This window comes from Gorilla gorilla, chromosome 2, assembly GCF_029281585.2.
Source record: "Gorilla gorilla gorilla isolate KB3781 chromosome 2, NHGRI_mGorGor1-v2.1_pri, whole genome shotgun sequence".
Lineage (NCBI taxonomy): Eukaryota > Metazoa > Chordata > Mammalia > Primates > Hominidae > Gorilla > Gorilla gorilla.
This window is the reverse complement of record NC_086017.1, coordinates 65,194,639-65,220,868: the sequence shown is the minus strand read 5'-3', so window position 1 is coordinate 65,220,868 and position 26,230 is coordinate 65,194,639. Positions and strand designations below refer to the sequence as shown.

At 41.5% G+C, this 26,230-nt stretch overlaps 1 long non-coding RNA gene across 1 annotated transcript in view; it reads left to right on the top strand.

Moving 5' to 3' along the window:
- LOC129532723 (uncharacterized) overlaps positions 1-26,230 on the top strand; it is a 309,267-nt gene that overhangs the window by 87,007 nt on the left and 196,030 nt on the right. The window lies entirely within an intron of this gene.

Genomic DNA, 26,230 nt, shown 5'->3' with positions numbered 1-26,230 from the left:
TATGGTTTAATCACACATGCAACCCCAATGGGTTTCATGGAAGGAGGAAGAGAGACTTAAGTGCATAGTCATTAATGATTTCATACGCAGTTATGCGTTGCTTAATACATTCTGCCAAATGCATCAATAGGCAATTTCATCATTGTGCAAATGACATAGAGTGTACTTACACAAACCTAGAAGGTATAGCCTACTACACACCTAGGCTATATGGTAGAGCCTATTCCTAGCAAACCTGTATAGAATGTTACTGTACTGAATACTGTAGGCAATTGCAACAGAATGGTAAGTACTTGTGTATCTAAACATAGAAAAATTACAGTGACAATATGATATAAAAGATAAAAAATATTACACCTGTGTATAAAATTTATTATGAATGGAGTTTGCAGGACTGGAAGTTGCTTGGGGTGAGTTAGTGAGTGGTGAGTGAATGTGAAGGCCTAGGACATTACTGTACACTACTGTGACTTTATAAATACTATTAATGTATACTTAGGCTACACTAAATTTATTGAAATATGTTTTTCTTTCTTCAATAAATTAACCTTAGCTTACTGCAACCATTTTACTTTTAATCTTTTTTTAATTTTATGACTCTTGTAACCACATAGTTTAAAACACAAACACATTGTACAGTTATACAAAAATTTTCCTTCTTTATATACTTAGTTTAAAAGCTTTTTCCTACTTTTAAACATTTTTATATTTTTTACTTTTTAAACCTTTTTGTTAAAAACTATGAAACTCTCACACACACACACAAGCGCGTGCGCGCGCACATTAGCTGAGGTCTACACAGGGTCAGGATCATCAAGACATCATTAAGTGATGGGAATTTTTCAGCTCCATTATAATCTTATGGGATCATCATCTTCTATGCAGTCTGTCTTTGATCACAGGCACATGACTGTATTTGTGTCTTCCTTTTCCTGGGATTAAAGTTATCTCATAGGTTATTAAGAGAAGACTATTGTTTATACTGGGTATCTCTAGTCTTGAGGCATTAATTTTGCAAATAGCCCTACAGAAAGTCAAAGCATTTTGTAGCTCAAATAATTGATTGAGCATTAATGAATTGTGGATTTTTAAGTGTCTAGTGATATTTCAATTTGCTTTAAGAGGATAGGACCCAAGCCCTGGCTTCATTTTTATGCCTCTCATCCTTCCTATATGGGATGCAATACCCCATGGATATAACCATGCATGTATCCCAAGGACTTCTAGGACAGTCCTAATTTCCTATACATTTCTTATTTTCAATAAAGAGAATTCTGGATGAGTTGAACTGAATGGGACTTAATTTTTACATCTTTGTAAGAATTTTTGTAAAAATTCCCAGACCAGAAAAATTCACTTTGCCATTTTCTACTCTGCTTGAAGAAATACATGTGTGTTTGTGTGTGTCTGTGTCTGTGTGCAAAAGTGTGTCTATATATTCATAGGATCTTTTTGGATAGAGCTAGCTTTTCAAATGTTTAGCAGAATATTAGGAGGTTTTTTTCTCTAATTCCTCAGGTAGGTGTTCTGCCAAGTAGACTGTTGTGTGTCCATGGTATTAGGGTTGTGCTTATTTCCTAAGTAAGTTTTATAATATCTTCCCAGAGCTTCCCATCCAAGTGCAACATCCATGTTTCTCAAAGAGAGAGCAGCTTCACCTGAAGGTGGCTCAGCTCTTGCCAAAGGGCCAGTACTGCCCATAAGAAGTTAACCCAGTGGGTCCACCTCACAGGCATTTAGGAATTTGGGGATGAAATTTAAATTTTGTAGGTTTCATATTTCAGAACCAAAAGAATGTAAAAGTCATGTAGGAAAGAGATTCTCCAGTTCCCTCCCTGATCAGGAATGTCTGGCAAAGTAGATTTTGTGATTCTGGAGGGGCTGCTTGTAAATGTTTCCTCATAGCAGAGTTGAAGATCATTATCTTGACATAGAGTCATGCGTTCTGAAAGAGGATAAGCTTTTTCTTCTGGGTGAGGTCTGTGTTTTTCATACCTCTGAGGCCTTGGTGTCGTGACAAGAGAGGCCATCCAATGGTGAAATTTTTGGAGAAGTGGGTCATCGTGAATGTAGGTGCCAAGCGATCAATTTCCTCCTGGCTTTATGGGATGGAGCAATGGCTGGAGAGAGTCTAGGAAGGATCCCTTAATTGGAGTCTTGTCCTCAATCCTCCTACACATACTGCATGGAATGGAATAAAAGGGGTAAGATTCTATATCAAGTGATAAAAACTCAAGTCAAATTGAACTAAGCAAATGAGGTTTATAACCGCAAGTTATAAAAGTAACAAAAGCTCAAGGGTAGTATTGCTTCAGAAAACATATTTGAATGGAGACATTATGAAACTGTACCTCTGTAAGTCCTGGCTCTGCTTTTCTTTGTGTTGTCTTCATTCTCAGGAAAGCTCTCCCTATGTGGAAGTAAGATGGCCATCAACAGCTTCAGGCCTCATTCTACCAACTCAGCAACCCCAATAGAAAGATAAATCCTTTTTCTCCAGTAGTACCTTCAAAAATCTCAAGGCTCACTCTTTTAATTTGACTTGGGTCTTCTTTATACCCATGGAAGTGAGGGATGGAGTCAGCCTTATTTAATCCACATGGCCTGAGAGGAAGGGAACAATGATTTCCTAATCAAAACCTTAGGTTTCTGTGTCTGGAAGAAGAAGGAATGAGTGGATGACATTTAAATCAAATTAATTGAAAAATACTTTATGCACAATGACTATTGCCATCCTGGAAAAGCAAAGAAGACTTTGAAAATCTTTCAACTTTATTGTTTTATTTCTGTGCTTTCATTCATTGATTTATTTAGCAATGCTATTGAATGCCCACCATTTAGAAGCACTGTGCTAAAAATCCAATGGTGGACAAGAAAAACATAATGCTTGTCTTTATGAATGTCCCAACCTTGCAGGGAAGCTGGTGTATAGGCCAAGTTATAATCAGTATGTAAGGTGCTGAGTGGGGAAGCATAAGGTGCTAGGAAAGCACATAAGATGGAAACCCATCTCCATCTTGAAGGGATGAAGTTTGAGCAGGAAATAGCCAAGTTCCACAGGGGCTGTGGTATAGAGGGAGGATCAGAAAGGAGAAAAGCATTTCAGAGGAAATAGAAGGTGCAAAATCCTGGGAGCCAGGGAATAGGAGGATTGTATGTTTAGGGAACTGAAAGAAACTCACTTATGTTCTGAGACTGAAGACTTCCCTTTCTTTCTAGGGGAGCATAGAGTCAATGGTAGATGGCACAAGCAGGAGAAAGACTAGAAATTGGTAGAACTCCTCAGTCTGTTGACTTATCTTGCTACACTGTAGACTTAGACCTCACCTTATTAACAGTGGAACCAGATACAGTAGACCCAAACTCAAATTAGGCACCTTATATCTATAGATATGTCATGGCACAGAGGGGAAAAAATATTTTGTTGTATTTTATTGTGTGAAAATGTCCCTGATAAGAGAACTGAGGATACAAGGTAGTATATCTTGGTGAAGAGATTCAGTGTTGATTTTTAAATTTTTATTTCCATTTATTATCCACATTTTCCATGGATGAGCAGATATTAAAAGGGGGAAAAACCAAAATAAAAACTCTACCAGTTAATCACCAAATGTTTATTCAATCATGAGGAAGGACCCTTCAAGAAGACAAGCTCAGAGCCCCTCAGCCTCCAGGAACTTGTCATCTGGCTTACTGGAGAGCATTTGTGATTTACAAATGCACTGTCGAGGAAGGAGCTCTTAACCACTGATAGGAAACCAGGAGCAGCTGGGTCTGGAGGGAGTTTTCTCTATAGCAACTGCCTTTTGAGTCAGTTCTTAGATGGGAAGAGGGCATTCCCTGCGAGACTGGAATGAAAGGAGTAAGGAAGAGAATTCTCCAGAATTCTCTTTCCTGCTTATTTCTCCATGAGATTGTTCCTATTTCTTACTGAACTGCGCTATAGTAGATACGAAAAAGTCAGAGGAAATGAGCCCAACCAGGAGCTAGGGAGTTCAAATGTTCATCTTTTCTAGCCAGGGAGGCCTCACATGACCATCATGAAAATGCAAAGGGCAATCGACAAACATAAACTAGAACTGAAAGAATAAGTGTCACACCTAGAACAGAGCCACAACAAAGGAATATCTTATGCTTACGTGGAGTCACCCTTCAGGAATGAAAAAAATAATCTTCTGATTCATATGTACAAAATGCCAAAGGCTTTACAATGAGACAACAAGATGACAGGAAAATTTTAAGCAACCCCAAGATTTGAAAATCAAATCTGGTAAAATATTATATCATCTGGGGTAAATATTTGCATTACAGAACAATCCTTTATCCCCAGGTAAATTTGCCCTTGGTGAAACAATAGAGTGTCTTCTTATAGATCAGTAGACTTCAAGGTTGGAGCTAATGAGGGCACACAAAGTAAAGCTAAAGCATTAGGAGAAATAGAAATAATCCAGGTTTATGAGAAAAAAATGCATCCTTTAGTCAATGAGTAAGAAAGCAGAGTTTCACTTACTAGAATCGTTTGCATATATTTTTTAAAAATCCTCCTGAGAGCTTACAGCTTTTACAATCATAATATAAAAGCTAAATATTTCTTTAGTTGAAGGAAAAAAATGAGTTGAGTTTTCCAGCTGCAATCTGCTCAGCTAGTCAAGGATAGTAAGAGAAAGGATTGATAAAAGTACAAATCAGCAGTGTTATCTTTCAGGCCTAGGAAGCTACCAGGGGCTGGATTGGTGGTTGCATTTATAGATGATCTATGTGTAGCAGCATCAGAAAAGGGACAGGTTGTCGTTCCCTTCACCACTCCTGCCTTGGGTGAGTATCATGTAAAAAGAACACATTCAAAAGCAGGACCTGGGAACACTTGGGAGATGAGATTGATTCATTTCACAATTTTGAAATAGTCACCAGCTACCCAAATATATGATACTGAGGATTTTTTTTTTAAGCTGGAAGAATTGATTCCTGAATGTTGGCTAGCTCTTCCTTTGTGGTACTCGAGGTCACTAGCCAATGCAGTGTAAGAGTGTGATTGATTGCAATGCTATCATATATTATAATAATAAAAGACGTGTTACTGATACCATAAGAGCTATTTTTATCTTGTTCTTCCCTTATTTTTCATCTGTATCAGTGTGGTTTATGTAAACCTGACACATTTGTATATGTGAAACAGATGCGGAATAAAGCACAGTTGTGTCTGCTCAAAACATATTTTTTAAATCATAGATGTGATTTATGAAAATGTTCTTTGCATATAAGATTTTTCTTTCTCAAAATGCACAATAATTATATATCTACATTTATTTTTTTCTGGTACTTAAGAGGGCTAGGAAAAAAAATGAAATTTTTAAGTTGCTTTGCCTGATCTGTCTTCATTAGCTGTAAGAAAAATAGCATGCGACTTTTCTGCAGATGCAGATTAGATGTCTAGAGCTGCTCTTTCTATTCAAATACATGCTAAGGAAATAGTCCTTTCCACTGCATGGAGCCACACCCCCCTAAAACGCCCTCCGCTGCCCAGGTCCAGGTGCTGCTTCCTCTACCATCTCACAGTGAATGGCAGAAAGAAAATGAGGATCTTTCCCGTCCCTCCCCACAACTCAGTAACTCATGAAGTAAGTTTGCATGAGAGAGGTTAAGGAATCCATGTGCTCCTTATCACTGCAAATGGCCATTATCCATCAGATTTCTCAGACCTAAAACTCAGGAGTCTTCTTCACCCTCATGTCTGATCCATGACCATGGGTTGAGAGATTTTATTTCCTTAATGTTTTCATAATCTACCTACTTCTCTCTGTCTCTGCCACTACAGACTACAAAACCCTGGACCAAACCATCACCAGCTGTCTCCTGGACATAGAACAGTTTTCAACTACTGTCCCCAAATCTATTCTTGCCTTCCTGGACCCTCTGCTGTGCTGCAGCTAGTATGATCAGAAAAGACAGGGAAGAGTTACCAGTCCCCAGGAAAAGCTGTGGCTGTAGGAAAGGGCTATTTGCCAGGAGCCCCTGAGTGGAATCAGTGAAGGAGTAGGCCTGCAGTAGAATGAATGAATGAATGAATGAATGAAGAAAGAATAAATACCGCAGCCTGTCTGTCCTCTCCTTGTTTCCATGTCCTCTGGCACCTTCCATTGACTAAAACCAACTCAAATGTAGACAGCAGGAAGGCCCAGGGAATGAACTTTATAGAGGTCGGCCTCCTGGGATAGAGAGAAGGATGGAGAAGGGCAGAGAGTGGATCTGGTGGGGGCACACAGAACAGATGATAAACCACGCATAGCTCCTCTGCTCGAAACCCTTCTGATGGTACCCCACTGCGCTGAGGTTTAATGCCTACTGTCCTATCTCAAATAGAAGTCAATGTGTTAGAATTAAAGAAAAAAAGAATTGTAGTTTTCTTACTTTTCCTAGCTACAGTAAGAAGCTGATGGCTAATGAGATGCTGCCAAACCTGCTTTTAGAAGAGTCTCAGAGGTTAGCACATTGTTCAAATGGATGTTGTTATATTGTTATTTAAAGAGCCTCTAGATGGTCTCTACCGTCTTGTTCCTGTAGCTACTTTCTCTTAACATCCCCACATCTCCTCTATCTTAGTTTGTGCAAATGTAAATGCCACCCCAGTCCCATAAGAATGATCCTGAGTCTGAATTTCTTTCCATCAGTAGACTTGGGCTTGTCACTGGGTTTCATGCGAAGATGTATCAGTCGGTTCTCCTCAACACAGTTAACAGTTTGTTCTAACATACCTTCTTACCCCTTGTAAAGAGGTGGATATTTGCCAGATTAGTTTTAAATTGGCATGTGCATTTACCGTGCGAAGACTGATAGCACTTCAAAAGCACTTTTAAAGAAAATTATGATCTCTGCTTCTATCATCTATTTATGCCACAGCTTTGTTCTAAAAATATTACAGGAAAGCGGAAAGCAGTCCCAATCCAGACCCCAAGAGAGGGTTCCTGGATCTCACACAAGAAGGAATTCAGGGCAAGTCCATAGTGCAAAGCAAAAGCAAGTTTACTAAGAAAGTAAAGGAACAGAAGAATGGCTACTCCATAGACAGAGCAGCCCTGAGGGCTGCTGGTTGCTCATTTTTATGGTTATTTCTTGATTATATGCTAAACGAGGGGTGGATTATTCATGCCTCCCATTTTTAGACTATACGGGGTAACTTCCTGATGTTGCCATGGCATTTGTAAACTGTCATGGCGCTGGTGGGAGTGTAGCAGTGAGAATGACTGGAGGTCACTCTCGTCACCATCTTGGTTTTGGTGGGTTTTGGCTGGCTTCTTTGCTGCAACCTGTTTTATCAGCAAGGTCTTTATGACCTGTATCTTGTGCCGACTTCCTATCTCATCCTGTGATTTAGAATGCCTTAACCATCTGGGAATGCAACCCAGTAGGTTTCAGCCTTATTTTACCCAGCTCCTATTCAAGATGCAGTTGCCCAGGTTTACACACCTCTGACAAAAAGACTTGAGATCTTCTTTTCTTTTTCTCTTTCTTGCCCTTCTTTCCTGCTTGCTCTTCTTCTCTTTCTTTTTCCTTCTTTCTTTTCTTCTATGTTCTCATTTGTCTCCATCTTCTAGATCTTTTCACCTTTTCCTAAGAAGAGTGCCTTATCTTCCTTTTAAATTATTATTTTTTAAAGTATAGAGATGTACAATGTAAAACAATTACAGCCCTTGGAATTAACTCCTATTAACACAGCATGTATGGTTCTAGTCTTTTTCTACAAGAGGAAGTTATAAGAGAACCCTTTCTGTCCCATTTAACAAAGAGCCCAATGTACTTATATATATGCCTTTACAATTATAGAGATTATATATGAATTCACTACCCTAAAACAAAATTAAAGCATTGCATTCAAACCTGAAGGCTCCTTTGATTTCTACCCCCATTTTCACCAACCTTCCACATGACCCCAGGCCTGTGCTATGAGATTATACCCATATTCCTATAAGGGTATTTAACAATGTAAACTTTTTTCTGTTTCCTCCCACATCCTGTCATTTGATCATTGCAGTAATTCCTTGTAGTTATTAGGAGCAAAGAGGTGTGTTAACCCCATTTTACAGGTGAGAGGCTGAGGCTCATGGATGTTCTAGAGGTGTTCATATGCTGTGCTCACATCTGCTTAGTGGCATCATGAGCCCTTTCCTTAGGCTTCGTTGCAATCATGAAGATGGATTTGTAAAGAAACCCATCCCCTAAGGATCTCCAGATTTGTCTTCTCCCTTTTCCTCCTCTCCTTCCTGTAACTGGCCCATTTGGAGAAGAGCCTTCGTTTGCATTCTTGCTTTGCTGACCCTCTCTGCTGCTCCTGCATGGCTTCCCTGTTAATGGAAGGGCTGGCATCCCTGCACCTTGGTCATGCCCAATTCATTTTAGTGGACTGGGTCAGCCAAGCCAAAATTTACTCAGGCCCAAAGCCGTTGGGCAGGGTCTTTTACAACATCCACAGTAGCAGCCAATGAGGAGGCTTGTGTAGTTCAAGTTCATTGCCTTTTGGGATTGATGCCCAAAGCCTTTGGGATGGGTCCATGGCATTCCTTTGTAAGGTACAGTGACCACCTCTTGGGCAGCTTGGGAGTCCCATGGATTCCAATAAGGCCAGCTGGTGTCATTTCATTGGCACTTAAGGTTGGAAGCCACCCCTGGGCTTTTCGCAGGATTTGGAACCTTCACCCTGCAGCTCAGAGTCCTCATTAAGCAGCCAACTCCACATGGCTCTTTAGAGGAGAGAGGCTATAAAATACATGTGGGGAGGATTCAGGAGAAATTTGTTTAGGTGTTACCTTCCTTTGTAGGCTTTTAAAATTCATCTTAGAATTGTAACCAACTGAGGACATGTAGGCTGGTCTAAAACATGTCATCTAAACCAGCAAGCCCCAACGTTTTTGACACCAGGGACTGGTTTCATGGAAGACAAATTTTTCCACAGACTGGGGGGTGTGGAGGGTATGATTTAGGGATGAAACTGTTCCACCTCAGATCATCAGGCATTAGATTCTCATAAAGAATGTGCAACCTAGATCCCTCACGTGCACAGCTCACGATAGGGTTTGCACTCCTATGAGAATCTAGTGCTACTGCTGATCTGACAGGAGGCAGAGCTCAGGTGGTGAGGCTCGCTCACTCCCGCTCACCTCCTGCTGTGTGGCCCATTTTCTAACAGGCCATGGACTGGTACCAGTTCGTGGCCTTGGAGTTGGGGACTCCTAATCTAAACCATATGCATCATCTGGAATGATTCAGAGGAAAACCAGGATGGGTGTCACCCCACCTCTAGTGTCCTATCCACCTTTGGCTGAATTCATTCACCTTTTCCATAGATCAATTTACTTTTTAAAAAGCTTGAATTTCTTCTTTGCTGATTAGCCAAGGTATTTAATTGATGGATTTGTGTTTGGGGTGTCCTAGGGCTGTCAGAATGCAGTTGTAGTTAAAAGCAAAGTTTTGGAGTCAGACCTGAGTTTGGATTCTGGATTTACCCCATGCTGTAAGTAATTGCGAATTACTTTTTCAAAAGAGTCAGTGAAAATTAATGGTGAAGAGAAGGGAGTATGGAAACAGAATGCCCAGTTGCAACTTCAGCTCCCCTACTTCTGGATGAGTGACTTAGGCAAATCACTTCACCACACTGTTACAGTTTTCCCATCTGTAAAACAGGGATAAAAACAGCACTTAACTGCAGCAAACTTGTAGGATGCAACAACAACACACAAAAATCATTTGCATTTTTATACATTAACAATGAACAATCTAAAAAGAAAAGAGGACAATTCCATCTGTAATAGCATTGAAAAGAATAAAATATCTAGGAATAAACAACTGAAGAGGTGAAAGATTTGTACATTGAAAACTACAAAATATTGCTGAAAAAATTAAAGATACAGATAAAATGAAAGACATCACATGTCCATGGATTAGACTTGATGTTGTTAATATGTCCATACTACCCAAAGTGATCTACGGATTAATTGCAATCCTTATTAAAATCCCAATGACATTTTTTTTTTTTGCAGAAATAGAAAAATCCCAAAATTCATATGGAATCTCGGGGGACCCCAAATAGCCAAAGCAATCTAGAAAAAGAACAACGTTGAATGTCTTATACTTCCCAATTTCAAAACTTACTACAATGCTATGGTAATCTATGCTATGTGGTAGTGGCATAAAGACAGACATAGAGACCAATGGAATAGAGTAAAAAGTCCAGAAAGAAACCCTTGCATATATGATCAGATGATTTTCTAATTGGCATCAAGACCATGAAATGAGGGAAAGGATAGTGTTTTCAACAAATGATATGGGGAAAACTGGATATCCACATGTAAAGAATGAAGTTGGGCCCTTACCTTACACCATATAAGAAATTAACTCAAAATGGATCAGAGATCTAAATGAAAGAGCTAAAACTATAAAACTCTTCAGGAAAACAAAAACTTCATGGCATTGGATTTGGCAATGATTTCTTGAAAAGGACACCAAAAGTAGAGGCAACAAGAGAAAAAAATAGGTAAGTTCAACTTCATCAAAATTAAAACTTTTGTGCATCCAAGGACACCATCAGCAGAGTGAAAAGGCAACCCATGGAATGAGAGAAAATACTTGCAAATCATTTATCTGATAAGGGATTGCTATTCAGAACATGTGAACTCCTGCAACTCAACAACAGAAAAGCAAATGGCCTGATTATAAGTGGATAAATAACTTGAATAGACATTTCTCCAAAGAAGAGACACATATGGACAATCAACACATGAAAAAAAATATGTTCAACATTACTAATCACTAAGGAAATGTAAATCAAAATGACAATGAGATATCACTTCACACACATTAGGATGTCTGTTATTAAAACAAACAAAAATCCGAAAGTGTTGGTGAGGATGTGGAGATATTAGAACCCTTGCGCGTGGCTGATGAGGATGTAAATGAGACAGCTATTGTGGAAAGTAGTATGGCAGTTGCTCAAAAAATTAAACATAGAATTACTATATGATCCAGCAATTCTGCTTCTGGCTATATATTCAAAACAATAAAAAATGGGGACTCAAACAGATATTTGTACACCCATGCTTATCACAGCATTATTCAAAATAACCAAAAGGTAGAAACAACTCAAATGTCCATCAACAGATGGATAAACAAAATGTGGTATATACATATGATGGAATATTGTTTCGCCTAAAAAGTAAAAAATTCAGACACATGCTACAATATGGATAAACCTGAAGACATTAAGTCAAATAAGCCAGCACAAAATGACAAATACTGTATGATTACACGTTTAAGAGGTATTTACTTACAGGAGTCAAATTCATAGAGACAGAAAGTAGAATAGTGGTTGCTGGGGGTAGGGGAGGGAGTTTGGGAAGATGAAAAAGTTCTGGAGATTGATGGTGGTGACAGTTGCACATTGTATTAGTCCATTTTCATAGTGCTATGAAGAAATACCAGAGACTGGGTGATCTATAAAGGAAAGAAGTTTAACTGACTCACAGTTCCACATGGCTGGGGAAGCCTCACAATCATGGCAGGAAGGGGAAGGAGGAGCAAAGTCACATCTCACATGGCAGCAGGCAGGAAGGGGGAAGGGGGAGCAAAGTCACATCTCACATGGCAGCAGGCAAGAGAACGTGTGCAGGGGAACTGCCCTTTTTTTAAAAAAGTTATTTTTTTGTCCTTTATAGGGACATGGATGAAAATGGAAATCATCATTCTCAGTAAACTATCACAAGAACAAAAAACCAAACACTGCATATTCTCACTCATAGGTGGGAATTGAACAATGAGAACACATGGACACAGGAAGGGGAACGTCACACTCTGGGGACTGTTGTGGGGTGGTGGGAGGCGGGAGGGATAGCATTAGGAGATATACCTAATGCTAAATGACGAGTTAATGGGTGCAGCACACCAGCATGGCACATGTATACATATGTAACTAACCTGCACATTGTGCACATGTACCCTAAAACTTAAAGTATAATAAAAAAAAACAAATAACAATTAAAAAAAATTTTTTTTTGAGACAGAGTCTCGCTCTATTGCCCAGGCTGGGGTGCAGTGGCACAGTCTTGGCTCACTGCAACCTCTGCCTCCTGGGTTCAAGCAATTCTCCTGCCTCAGCCTCCTGAGTAGCAGGGACTACAGGCGCCCACCACCACACCTGACTAATTTTTTGTATTTTTAGTAGAGACGGGGTTTCACTGTGTTAACCAGGATGGTCTCTATCTCCTGACCTCATGATCTGGCTGCCTCGGCCTCCCAAAGTGCTGGGATTACAGGTGTGAGCCATCCTGCCTGGCCAGGAACTGCCTTTTATAAAACCATCAGATCTCATAAGACCTATACACTGTCACGAGAACAGCATGGGAAAAACCCGTACCCATGATTCAATTACCTCCAGCTGGGTCCCTCCCATGACGCGTGGAGATTATGGGAGCTACAATTCAAGATTGTCACAAACCATATCACATTATCAATGTGAATGTATTCAATGCCACTGAGCTGTACACTGAAAAATGATTAAAATGGTAAATTTCATATTATGTGTATTTTACCACAACAAAAAATAGCACTTACCCCTAGTGTTGTTAGGAGAACTAAATAAATTATTGGATCTACAGCAAGTCTAAAGCAAGATTTGGCAAAATTTTCCTGTAAAGAACCAGAGAGAAAGTATTTCAGAGTTTGTGGGGCATATAGTCTCTGTTATAACTATTTAATTCTGTTATTTTAGGAGAAAAATACTTATAGACAAAATGTAGGTGGATGTGTGTGGCTATATTGCAATAAAATTTATCAAAATAGGTAGTGGATGGAATTTGGTCCATGGGTTACTAGTCTGCCGATCCTTCATCGAAAGCATTTAGAACAGTTTTGGGCACAGAATCAGTGATATTTACATATTAGATATTGTTACTATGCAGAATTGCTATGAATAATTTAATAAAATAATGCATGAAAGTACCTGGAACACAGCATGTATTATCTAATGTATAGTTTTAAAATCATGACCTGCTAGGGATATTTCATGCTAGGTTTGAAACCAGAGGGACAAATTAGCACTCAGGTCTGGCTAAGCAGAAATGAGGCAGGGCACAACGGCACTGAATGAAGTACAGACGTTCCTTAAATTGGGTGGATGCTCCACAGCTTTGATGGAGCTCGCCTGTGCACTGTGGCCTTCTCAACATGGACTGATATTCCCCCTCATTAATTAGGGATACATTGGGCCCTTTACTGGCTCTCATGGGCCCCAGTGTACTGCCTAGAGAGTGGTGTTCAGTGTGATCTCCGGACGGGCAGCTTCTACATCACTGGGGAATTTGTTAGAAATGCACATTTTCAGCACCCCCACCCCCAGCTCCACTGAGAACTCTGTAGGTGGGGTAGGCAATCTGTGTTGAACAGACCCTCACCCGCACCCCAGTGATTCTGATGCTGCCAAAGTTTGAGACCCACTGCTCTGTATAATGAAGTGATAGTCTGTATTCCTTGCCTCGATGGGATTGCAGTTTACAGCTTGGCAAGGGGAAAAGCTGTGCTTTTCATAACTGCCCTGACACCTCTCCCTCTAGTGCAAGGCCCAGTTTCTAACATCTTCAGTGTGTGTGTGTGCATGTGTGAGTCAAGGAGTGAACACATAAAAGCAAAGGGTGATTTATCATATCATTGTTGTTGCTGTGTTGACATCTGCATGAGTGGCCAGGGAGATCTCTGATAGGGAAAGGCAGCCATGGTAAACCATGCTCACTGAGCAGTAAAAGGTGTTCCGTGAAGTCGACCACCTTGAAGGACTTGAAGGTCTACATTCAAGTCTTAAAATAAACCTGACCATTGCATAAATTAGGCTGAAGACTTCAGGACCCTCGCATACTGCTCATCCTGCTAACATCTAGGGGAAACTTCTTGCTTCCTTTGTTCTCCTGTCGGAACTTGTTTTGGTAGTGATGTTGGCAGGGTCTTCTCATTAGAATGTTAGTGTGGAGAATTCTCCGGTTGGCTATAATTCTTGATGTGTGTCAAACACACCAAAAGACATTTCTCTTCTCTGCTGCCCAGAACCAGTCCAGTCCACATGCACATAGTTTCTGTGTGACCACAACCTTCTCCTGTCAGTTAGAAGGACAGGATAACCCCTTCTAGTCATGCTAGCCCAGGCCTTTTGATTCCTTTGCAGAGACACGTTCCCTGGAGGGCAGAGGAACCTGGAACTGTCTGCTGAAATTAATGGCTTTCTGCCTCAAAGGAACTGGAAAGAGGGCCTCCCAGGTGACCAAGGAATCCACGGTCTCCCAGGTAAACTGTAAGAGCATGGAGGTATGAACACATCAGGCAAGGCTATGCGCGAGTTGAGACGGGATTTGTGATTGGAGAGAGCCTCCAGGCCAGGCTGTGGTAAACACCATCCAGGATCCAAAACAAGATGTGAGGAGAAGCGCCTTTCCTCTGGAGTCATCTTCTGCCTCATCCAAAACACTTTGCGTTTGAAAAAAACACACTCACTCTCTCTCTCTGAAGACCTTCCCCTGACCCCAGCCAAGATCGAAAAAGGAGAGTGAGGGAATAAATGGGATGGTTTGGACACAGATGTTTGAATAGATTTCTCCTTAGGAGAGTTGAATGGCTTAGGGAGACGGCAGATAGAAACATGCGCACGTATACACATCACTACCAAGGATAAAGTCAGGGGTTGGTACTAATTTCTCCTCGTATTGCATTTCTTAATCTTTGCTCTCGAATGGGTCTTCCAGATGCCTCTTTGCATTGGGATTCAATGATGATTGTTTTGCATGTATTATTAATGGTATTTTTATTTAGGGAGGAATTAATAATGATGGTTGTCTGTAAAAGACGACTCACAAAGCAGGTACCGATTCATTTATGCCTCAGTCCAGGTAGTCACCATTTCACTTTGCAGTTTCCAGAAGGCAGGAACAGGAGGTAGAAAGAGGTGTGTCAGCTAAAACTAATTGGATTCAAATAGTGTGAACATCACATTTCTTGCAGGTGGGTGAGAAGGTAGTGGTGGCCACTGTTAATGCTGCTAAATGCCAACCACTTGTTCTACAGCAGGGAACTAGCTGGAGATGATGGCAATGGTGTGGTGTATGTTCAAGTTTATCAACAAAGCTACTTCTAATTTAAAAGAAATAGGGGGCCACCCACACTGTGTTCAAGGACCTTCTCATTCCTCAAATTTTCCTTTCTTTTGCTCGCTGGTGCTCCTGATTTATTAATTTGAGGCAGGATGCTTTTCATTTTTCTACTGGAAAAAAAATGAACAGGACAAAGTTTTAACTAAAAATGGGAAATGTGACTCAAGTGCAGATGAATGCATGTTTAATATTAGAGCATCTTCCCTGCCAGTGACTTTGATGAATGAAGAACTCACCGAGCCCCTGAAGGCAAAGGGAAGGGTAGCAAAGTGCTCAGGAATTTATCCTCATAAGTCGCACATTACTGACTTATCACTCGTCCCTGGGACTGGTGTTCCATGTTCACCTCTGTACAGAGTGTTCTGAAGAATTCAAGCTTATATACTCAGCGGTCACTCTTTTCTGTTAGTCTCCTTGGAGAGAAGCATTCCATTCATAATTAACTCACTTGAAGATTGGACTCAGAGGAAGTGTAATGGGTGAACACTCAAAGCACAGGAGAAGAGGTAGGAACTGAGTCCTGGGAAAGGAGGAAAAGGCCTTCCAGGCAGAGCAAACAGCTCAGGCAAAGCTTTGGAGATGGGCATGGGTAGGGGGTGCTTTGTGAGAAGTGGGGAGTCCAGTGTGAAGTGGAGTGAAGGATGTTAGGAGGTGTGTATGAGACACAAATGCCAGGGTGGGCAGTGGGATTTTATTGCCTTTTGAAAAGAGGAGCCATAGAAGGTTCCTAAGCATGAGATGATAAGATCAGATTTTGAATTTTTGGTATAAAAACTGGTGTAAAGTGTGGAAGGTGGGATGGGAGAGGGAGAGGCTGGCATGGACCAGCCATTTGCGGTGTCTGTATTACTTTAGGCAGAGATGTATTGACAGTATTGAAGGCAAGAATTGATAGCACTAGTTGATGTGGCGTCACTGGGAGGGCAGGGGTTTTGGTTGGTAAGGGGGACAAGTTGCTGATGGCCATGCCTAGTTTAAAAGCCTCTCAATGACCATCTCAACCCATATTTGTGAGGAATGGCTTCCAAGAACCTTAAGAGCCCTAACAGGCCCTCCTTTTAACCTCCCCCTGAAGCTGAGACATCTGAGGAATGAGGCTGGATTGCACAATTGAATTTTCCACCTGGGCCCCACCCCAGGTCTGGTACCATCCATGGGAGGGTGGTACCGGAAACTGTGGAGCTCTACTATCAAGATTTCTTAGCTGTTCTGGTTTTTACTTGGAGTCCTGGGCCCCTCCCAAGGGAGAACAGACCACTTTGGAAGCTATGTCTTGGGCGAGATGGGCTTTAATCAGTACTTAGAGAAACTCCCCATTCAATGCATTGCTGAACACTTGCCACATCACTTGCTACTTCATAATTTCCTTTAATCCACACTCTACCCCTTTATCATCACTTTACTGATGATGAATGACTGGGGCTCAGAGAGTTTCTTAAACTTCTTTTTCCTGGTTTTACTTCCTAGTTTTGGTAAAACATCCACTGATAATCTGTTAGTATTTGCCATTCTGTCTCCCTCTCCTTTGTTACATGAGCTATTTTTTTTTCCTCTGTCTCTCTCTCTGGCAGTTTTTAGGACCTCTCTTTATTTTAGGGAGAATCTTTTTTCATTCATTGTATTGGACACTTGGTGGGCTCTTTCAGTCTTCAAGCTCATGTCATTCAATTTTATTGACATCTCTTGTTTGCTGCAGTCAGAGACCTTGTTCTCATGGTCCTGCAGACTTACTGCTCCTTTTTTATGTCCTTGATTGCCATTTTAGAAGAGTACCATTGGAAAGGGGGGCATGGACGTAAATGTGTGTGTGCTGAGGCCCTCATGTTTGACAGCAGTTCCTTGGAGCTATTTAACATATTTTTCTACAACTCTATCAGAAATTGTTGTTGTCCACGCTAAAGCCAAATAGGCTAATTAGAAATAATAGCCTAATTATAAAGCATTATCCAGTTCCCATAATAATGCTTGGAACCTGGTAAGTACTCAACTAATACTTGGAGATTACATATGATACGCATAAACTTGATGCTGCTTTTTGAGTGCTTTAATAATGTGTGTGTGTGTGTGTGTGTATTTGGGACACTGAGTATGGGGAAAAAGCATGGACTAACAATACAAGGAGATCTGGGTTCCATTCTTGGCTCCATCATAAGCCAAACAAATCCTGTAACCTCCCTGAGGCTCAATTTTCTTCCCTGTAAGGTGAGAATAACAATATCAATCTGCAGGATTATTTGGAAGATTAGACATGATAATAATGACAATTTTAATGCTAATTAACACCTACTGGGTCTTGAATCATGTTGTATGTTACATCCCATCTCTTAATTATTCCATATGATAGCCCTATGAGGTGGGTAATACATCTCATCTTAAAGTTAAGAAAAATGAGTTTTAGAGAGGTTATGTTTCATGCCTAAAGTCACCCACCATGGGGAGGGGGAGGCAGGCGGGAATCACATCTAAGTCTGCCTCCCTCAAAGTGTATGATTTTAAACCTCTAACTCTGCTGCATGTACCATATAGAGCCATATAAATGATAGGTGCTACCATTGTGTTCAGGAAAATTGGGAATAATGCCTTTCTTGATTCTCAGTGCGGGTTTTGTTTATTTTTGGTAGACATAATCTATCAAACAAGGTAGCAGTAGACAAGGATCGGTGAAAAGGGGCATTTGGTTGTGAAAGTGAAGTGGCCCCTTGAAGAGGTTATCCATGCAGTGTCTTCCAGCACTAACACTACCTTTGACTTTATAGCAGTTTCAGGCTGTGTAGAAACCCAGTTCAAACTGGCTTAAGCCAAAAAAGAGGATTTACTGGCTGTAACTGAAAAGCACAGGAGCTTCTAGCTCTAGGTCTTCAGACATAGCTGGATTTGAGATCCCAAAAGCCGTCCTTAGGGCTCAGACGTCCAGCTCCGTTGTGTTCCGTGTTAATTCCATCCTCAGATGCAATGGCTGCCTGCATTGTCAAGCCCACAGCTCCCCTTGCAATTCCTGTGGAAACAATGCCTCTTTTCAACAATTCTCCCACAAGGTTTGGAGTTGAATTTCTTATTGGCTCTGATTATCCCACTCCTAGAGCCTTGGTTGGGAGTCTGCTCACATTAAATCGAAGGAAATTGAAAGAGAATGTAAGGTCATTTCCCCAAGAACAATCAGAATCTAGGAGGTGGGAAATGGATGCTGAGCAGTCAAAAAAGAAGGATGCTTTCCACATTGAACTCCGGGGAATCCTCCTTGAAGGCTCTGAGAGGTGGGAACACAGGACAGGGTGTCGAAGCAGGATGGGAAGGATGCTGTAGAGCCCAGACACCCAAGTTAAGAATCACTGAGTCACACAACTCCATGGCTCTATTCACATGGTAGAGTCTATGTAAACAGCCCATGTGCTCAAGTCTCATTTTAGCTACACCAACTCAGTCCTTGTCAGTTTTGTGTGGGCCACCATAGAATAATTAAATAAAGTTTGAAAAATATTGTATTAACCTAAAGAGGTTAAACAGTGGAGATGCAGGGATACTGGGAAGCTGGCAGAAGAGAGATCTGTAAGCAGGAGAAGGGAGCATCTGTCCTACATGCCAAGGACTGGGCAGTGGGTTTACAAAAGGAGAAGCAGAGTAGCTGAGAGAGGGGGGATCTGTGGCAGAAGCTGAGATAAAGTCATAACTGGGAATCATCCGTCCTAGGGTGCAGACCCTGGGTGTCACCAGGTGGCTCAGGTGGGAGTCCCTGCTCAAGACATGGCCAGCAAGCCATGGTTGGTAACATCTGCATCAAGTTTTAAGAGATCTGTCTTAGGGTCTTAGAGGATTTATGTCTGCATCCTGCCACCAGGGAAAAGAAAGATGAAGGGCAAAAGGATATTACCTGCAAGAGGAACACAAGGTATTATTTGAAGCCACTAGAAAGAATGAGGGGAATATCTGATGTCTGGCTTTTTTCTTTCCTGCCCATTAATGAGCTCTTGAACAATTGCTGTGTTCCTGGCCCAGTGCTCAGCACTAAAGGAGAAGATCCGAAACGTACATGAATATTTCAATAGTTCGGACCCAAGATACCCTCCACAGAATGTACCCTGGGTCCAAGAAGGCAATAGGGATCTGGCCAAGTGTTTAACAGCTAACTTTTTGGGGGTGGGGTAAAGACTCCTGGCATTTGCTAGTATCTGTGGCGTAAATGCTCCCACCATGATTAGTTTCAAGCTACTAGCATGACATCATTGAACTTGGAGTTGGGTAGAGCTACACAGTAGCCCACTATTATAAGTCTTTTCACTGTACAGATGCTAAAGATGTAAATAACCTCAAGAATATAGATAACAACAAAATGTAGTAAAATACTTAGAAAGGGATGGCTCTTTAGCATTTATCTTTGTATTTAATATAAGTTATCTAAGTATATATATAAAAGTTAATTTTTAATAATGACTATGTTTAATACTTGATTCACAGAATTCCAGAGGAGCCCACAATGGGCTCTTGTGAGTCTTTTTGGCTGGCTCCAGCACATGACTGCCTTGTCATCATTCTCCCAGGTCCTAGAGGTTCAGCCTGCTTCCCTCATCTTTTAGAAGTCTCACCCCAAGGCAAATGCATTGCCTAGACTGATAAATGGTCAATCTCTTAAATGTGCTCTCTGTTAATTGAGGCAGGAAGCTCTTTCATTCATCTCCACCTCCTCAGGGTGGTCCAGCAAGGCACAGCAAACATTTGATGAGTGACTGAGTGAGTAGCTGCGGGGAGCAGGCTGGCTGTGGAGGCACAGAAATAAATTCTAGGTTCCCTGCTCCACGTTTTCACAGCTCATGATGCTTCTTGGGCCTGGCAACCATCAAAGGTGTGACCATCTGCTTAATGGCTGTTTGCATAGCTTGGGGCATCCTTCCATGAGGACAGGGACTGCAGCTGGCTTTTCACTGCTCCAGCCCCAGTGTTTAGCGCATAGTAAATGATCAGTCAATATTTGTTGATTCTGGCTGACTCTACAAAGTTAATAGTACTTTCTGTTAACTATGCAGAAAATACTCAAGGGCATTTCTGTTGAAAAAGTATCTCTCATTACAGATAAGGCTAAGCACCCTTTGACCAGCCCTTAATTCCAAATACTCTCCTAATGACAACATGATCACAGCAGTTGGTGTGGTGTACATCTTTTCAGTTTTTATTTTGTTTTCATTTACTTACAAATATATCTATAGAAATATATGGCATTGTTTTGGGACTTTTACCTTTTATTTTGAAATATTTACAGATTCACAAGAAGTTGCAAAAATAGTAGAACGAGATCCCTTGTACCCTTCACCCAGTTTCCCCCAGTGATTACATCTTATGTAACTATACAATATCAAAACCGGGAATTACATTGGTAAAATGTGGGTATATAGTTCTATGCCATTTTATCACATACGTAGACTTGTATAACCACCACTGCAATCAAGATACAGGATTATTCCATCAACAGATTATTCCATCACCTATCCCTTTCCACATTCTCTCCATTCCACAACTCTCTCACCCAACCAACCACTAATCTGTTCTCTATCTTTATAGTTTTGTCATTTTGAGAATGTTACATAAATGGAATCATACAATATTTGATCTTTTAAGCTTGTTTTTTCCACTCAGCATAATGCCCTTGGAATTTGAGTCTGTTCTTGTTTGTAATATAAATGACATTGTGTTGCATGTATTCTTTTGAAATGAACTGTATGTCCCAGAGACCTTTCTCTTTCAGTATACTCAGATGGGTCTGATTCTTTTTAACTGTCATATAGTGCTCCATAAAATAGATCATCATACTTTCTTAATTTCCCCTATTGATTGTTGTCCATGAACTCTTCCCCCATCCCCAACAAGGGGCTGCTTACAGAGCAGTCCCTTTCCCAAGCTCCTCCGCAAAGAGGTCCTTACCCATGAGTTGCACTTAGCCACGTGGAAAGCAGAAAAAATGGTGTTTGGGAGAAGGTGCCCCAAAGATTCCACAGAAGGAGTCTCAAAGCTTGAAGAAAGGCTCATCAGCAAGTTCTCATGGCTCTTGAGTCTCTTCTGTTTAATTCTTTCCCTAAGAGGTGGCTTATCTTTTCATCACCCAGACCAATGAATAAAGCCAGAGGGAGAGGAGAAAAATAAACCAGTTATCTCCAGTTGCCCATTCATGTAAATGGCAATTCCCATGGCAGTGATCTCTGCCCCTGAGGCTCCAGAGAGACATCCTGCACACACACACTCTCACACAGACACAGACACACACACACACACACACACACTCTCTCTCTCTCTCACACACACACATTCTCTCACACTCAACACACACCCCCAAGGGAGGTAGGAGCAAGTGACAGAATGCCAATCAGCCTTCTTTTGACCTTTGCGTAGGATTAAGACCCTCTCCAGCAAGGATGTGATGAAGCACTGACTCTGGGGGGTGTTGAATATTAGGTAACAGGGAGGAAGTGAGACTCTGAGAACCCTCCTTTGACCCCACTGAGAGAACACAAGTCACAAACTCACAGCTCCATCCTGAAGGAAGCCTGTCATTGTTTCCGGGCCAGAAAGCTTTGACAAGCCCCAAATCCTAACCTCCAGAGCCCAGGCAAGACTGATTTCTAAAGACTCCAGTTCTGGGCCTCTCACAAATTCCTTATTTGCCTCCCCACCCTTCTCTTGCCACACTCTGAGCATTTGGTACAAAATCTTAGGGCTGGTATCTATGTCTGGAAGACTCAAAACTTTATTTAGAGTTTCCTTATTCTTTGGGAGAATAAGATCAGGCTCATTTTAATAGACTAAACCAGGAATCTAAACTGAAGGCAGAGGCCATGTAAACAAAACCCTTTTATGTGGTGACTCCAAATGAGTTTACTTTAACAAAAACAGGACAAGTAAATAAGTGAGGTTTACAAATATAAACTGCAAAGTTGCTGAAGTGTGAGATAAATTGTCTAAGGCCCTTCTGTTTAAATTCTCTGGCCTGGCATGTCTCCTTTTGAGTTTTTATCAGAGGGAATCTGGGAAGGAGAGAATGTTCTGTACAAGAGAAAAGAATTTCCCATAGTGGGGCCAACCAGTGATCTGATTAGAAGACCTCATGCAGGGGCTACCAAAGCTGACCATTCCTCCCTCCCAGGGTGCAGGGAGATACCTGGCTGGTGATATCACCCCTGTTGAAGGGACTGTTAGAAACAGCTTGTTCTGCCATCATGACCCAAGAGACCAATGCAGTGGTGGAGGGAGTTAGGCAGTTGACTTCAGAGAGATGAGAAAAATTCCATCAGATGTCATTTTTACTTGAGGGGAAATTTCCCTCCTTTATCCACCAAGAAGTGGTGGGTGCGCCCAGCAGGTGGAATTCATTATGAAGATGAGCATCCTTGCCAGTGGGACTGGTGACCTGGCATTCAACCACTCTCCCAGGGAAAGAATCTAAACATGGCATGAGATTTCATCTGAGTGGTTCCAAGACAGTTCATTGGATTTGGAGGTGTGAGTAGAGTTCAAACCAGTACAAATACTGTGGGAAAAAGGCAAAGAACAGGGAAGGGGTGGCAAGATAACCTATCTGCTGTGGGGTGCTAACACATGTTTAACAACTGGCTCTTGGAGTTGGAAAGAGAACTCTGATTTGCAGCGTTTGTGGATTTCTGTGGTGTAAAGATTCCCAATATGGGTAATTGCAAGTTAACAACAGGAAGTCACTCAGCTCACAAAATTCTTGAATATTAAACAATCAGCCTTTCCTAGCTGGTATGCGCTGGCTCTAGCACACCACTGCCTGCGTGGATCAGGAAGTGGGTCTTAAGGTTGAGAGTGGGAGTGATGGGGGCTTTTTGGGGGAAGTATAAAGTCAGAATCATTTTCCCAGTGATTTAGAGTACCGTGTGTTTCTTTGTTCATAGTACTTAGGATACTTGTTCAAGTATTCTGATACTTGTCTGCTTGCCCTCCTAGACTCCATGGCAGAACTGCATCTCTCTGGGTCACCGATGTGTCCTAGCATCTACCACAGTGCCTAGAACATAGTAAAGCAGTTTCGATTGGTCCAAAGATCTGTAGAATGCTACATTTACTAGTAAAGCACCTACTATGTGCTAGGCACTGTAGTTTTCCCTTGACAGGAAAAAATCCAATTCCATCTTCATAGCAGGCTTCTCAAAGTATGACAGGTAAGTCACATGGAGGGTTGATTACAAATAAAGTTATCTGGGCACTCCCCAGATCTTGCTGAATGTGCATGGCCCAAGAATCTTCATTTAAACAGCTTCCTATATAGATTTTATGCAAACTTAGATTTTAAAATCACTTTCTCATAGGGTAGATCTTATTATTCCTGTTTTACAGGTGAGGAAACTGAGGCTGATGGGTCTCAGTAACTTTCCCAAGGTTACACATTGGATAACTCAGGGGTCTAGGACACTAAGCTAGACCTTCCAGATGCCAGTTAATAGGCTAGATGGGCTCCCATAGAATAAAACCGAATGAATGAATGCATGACAGATGTCTCCACTGGGTGTGCAGTGTGGAATTCAAGAGGCAAGAGGGGAAGCCTGTAGGAGTCAATTATATTTGTTTTGGGGTGAAGTGATATGCTAGGCTTAGAGTAGAGACAGTGGACACAGTAAGACATTGAGATAATTAAAAATTGTTCAATGCTATGCTCTGTGTCAGGTACATTCAGAATATCACATCTTAAGTGAGCTTTACATCATAACTTCATTTAATCTGTATAACATCTCAGCAGGAGAGCTTCTGTCACCCATCATTTTTAGAGTGTAATTCAGGAAGAATAACTCACTGAGTTCATCATTAAGAAGCAGAGGAGCTGAGGTTGGAGCCCTAGTTTCTTTCCATCTACGCTCCTTGGCCCCTAATAAATTGGGGTTCAAACCCATGTACTCTGATTACAGGGGACGTGAAGGCCATTACAAGGGAAAGTGAGGGTCAGCTGTAGTCGTGAGATTCCTACCAGCCCCAGTCAGAGGAGCTTTGGCAGCAGTTGGAAGAAACACAACAGAGGAACATCAGTTGCCACGACCACTGGAAAACACAAGTCTATGTCTGTATGTTCCTGGAGAATGTCACTGTTGCTGGGGCATCCCAAGCACTGATGTGGACAGATGCTATCTGTTGGTAAAATGATTTCCTTATGGCTCTTCAGTAGCCTAGACCCTGCATTTTGTCTTATCCCATGGCCATGTGCAGGTCAAATGAGGCTGGGAGCATCTGTTCTGAGGCAGTATTTTTTTTTTTTTTTAAGATAAAAGTCATCAGGGATGATTAAAACTTCAGAATGAAAGGAGGTGATTTCTGAAGAATGTTCTCTTTGTCATCTTTTCCTCCCTCTTCTTCCTCTTCATCTTCTCCACTCATAGTTTTGCACAGAGCTAATGACTAAGTTATGAAAATAAAAGTCTTGCTGGCTACAAGAGGCACATATTTGCATGGTGCGGGGGATGGAGTTGAAGAGCTTGCATTTTGTCTGGGAATCATCCCTCATAAGCCCATGAGTTTGGAACCAACATGACACAGAATAATTAACAAGAAAGCCAGTGTCTGCAAAGAGGCGTTCTTTAAAGAACGTCTAAGATTCTGTGGATGGGAAGAAGATATGACATGAGGCTGAGGAACAGAGGAGGGGACATCAACCGAATGGCTCTGCCAGGGCCTTGCTTTTTATTGACCCACTCTTGCTGGTCTTTCCTAAAGCATAGGAGTGTGAGGCTTCCTGCATCATCATTGGGATTATACATTGACATCATCTTTCTGGAGAGCAAGTAGGCAAAATAGCACAACCTGGGATGGGTGCCTACCCTTGACTATGGTAAACCACTAGGGTTTTGGAGTTGTTACTGCAACATAATTTAGCCTCATCCAGAATGAAACAGTAGGTAATGACTTACATTTAGGCAAAAAATGTTTGCATCCTACAATAGATCCCTCTGTAGATCTAAAATAAGAAGATTCTTTACACTTATTGATATGCAAGACTCCCTGTATTAGTCGGGTCCTCCAGAGAAACAGGACCAATAGAATTGGAATTGGCTCATGCAGTCATGGGGGCCAAGAAGTACCACAATCTGCCATTTACAAGCTGGAGAATCAGGAAAGCCAGTGGTGTAATTCAGTCCAAAGTCCAAGTCCAAAAGCTTGAGAACCAGGACGAAGTGTGAAGGCAGGAAAAGATGGATTTCCCAGCTCAAACAGAGGGTAGATTCTCCCTTTTCCTGCTTTTTTTGTTCTATGTGGGCCCTTAACGGATAGATGATGCCCACTCATGTTGGTGAGAGGGATCTTTACTCAGTCTACTGATTCAACTGCTAATCTCATCTAGAAATGAGCGTAGTGTTAGTAGTGCCTCACGGTCACACCCACATATAATGTTTTACCAGCTATCTGGGCATCCCTTAGTCCAGTCAGCTTGACACATCAAATTAACCATCCCATTCTCCAAGATACATTTTCAAGTAGAAAAGACATCCAGTAGCATGCATGGCATGAACCCAGTTTGGTAAAGTCACACATGGAAACTGTAGGTAGCCTTATGTGTTTAAAAGTTGGACTGCACAATACCTTCCTGCTTGTGGCATTTGGAACAAGCTTTTCTGCAGGCTGTTCCAGGGCACCGATTCTTAGGTGGACTCTTTCATGATTTTGGGTTCTCAGCAGCCTAATTGGTACAGCATTATAAACACTCAGGAAGCCAAAGCCTATAAAAGTCCTATCTTTACTCTTGTCTCATGACACACAAAGTATGTGGAATTCCCAGCACGTAAAGATCTCACCGGGTGCTGAAATGTGTGGAAAGTGCTTTATGTTGATGTGTTTGGGAAGACAACTCCCCCACCTCCCTGTGTGGCTCCTTTTCATTCTGTCATTCATTATAGCATGTGGTTGCCCAGGATTTATGAAAAGACGTATTCTATTTATACCACTTCACACAACTCTCTATCTCACACTGCCCCCTAATACCACCACCGCCACTAGTTAGAAAGTGAAAACCGAACTCAAGCTTTGGCAGCCTCACCCCTCCTGTTGGTGTTGATTGCCCATGTGACTGG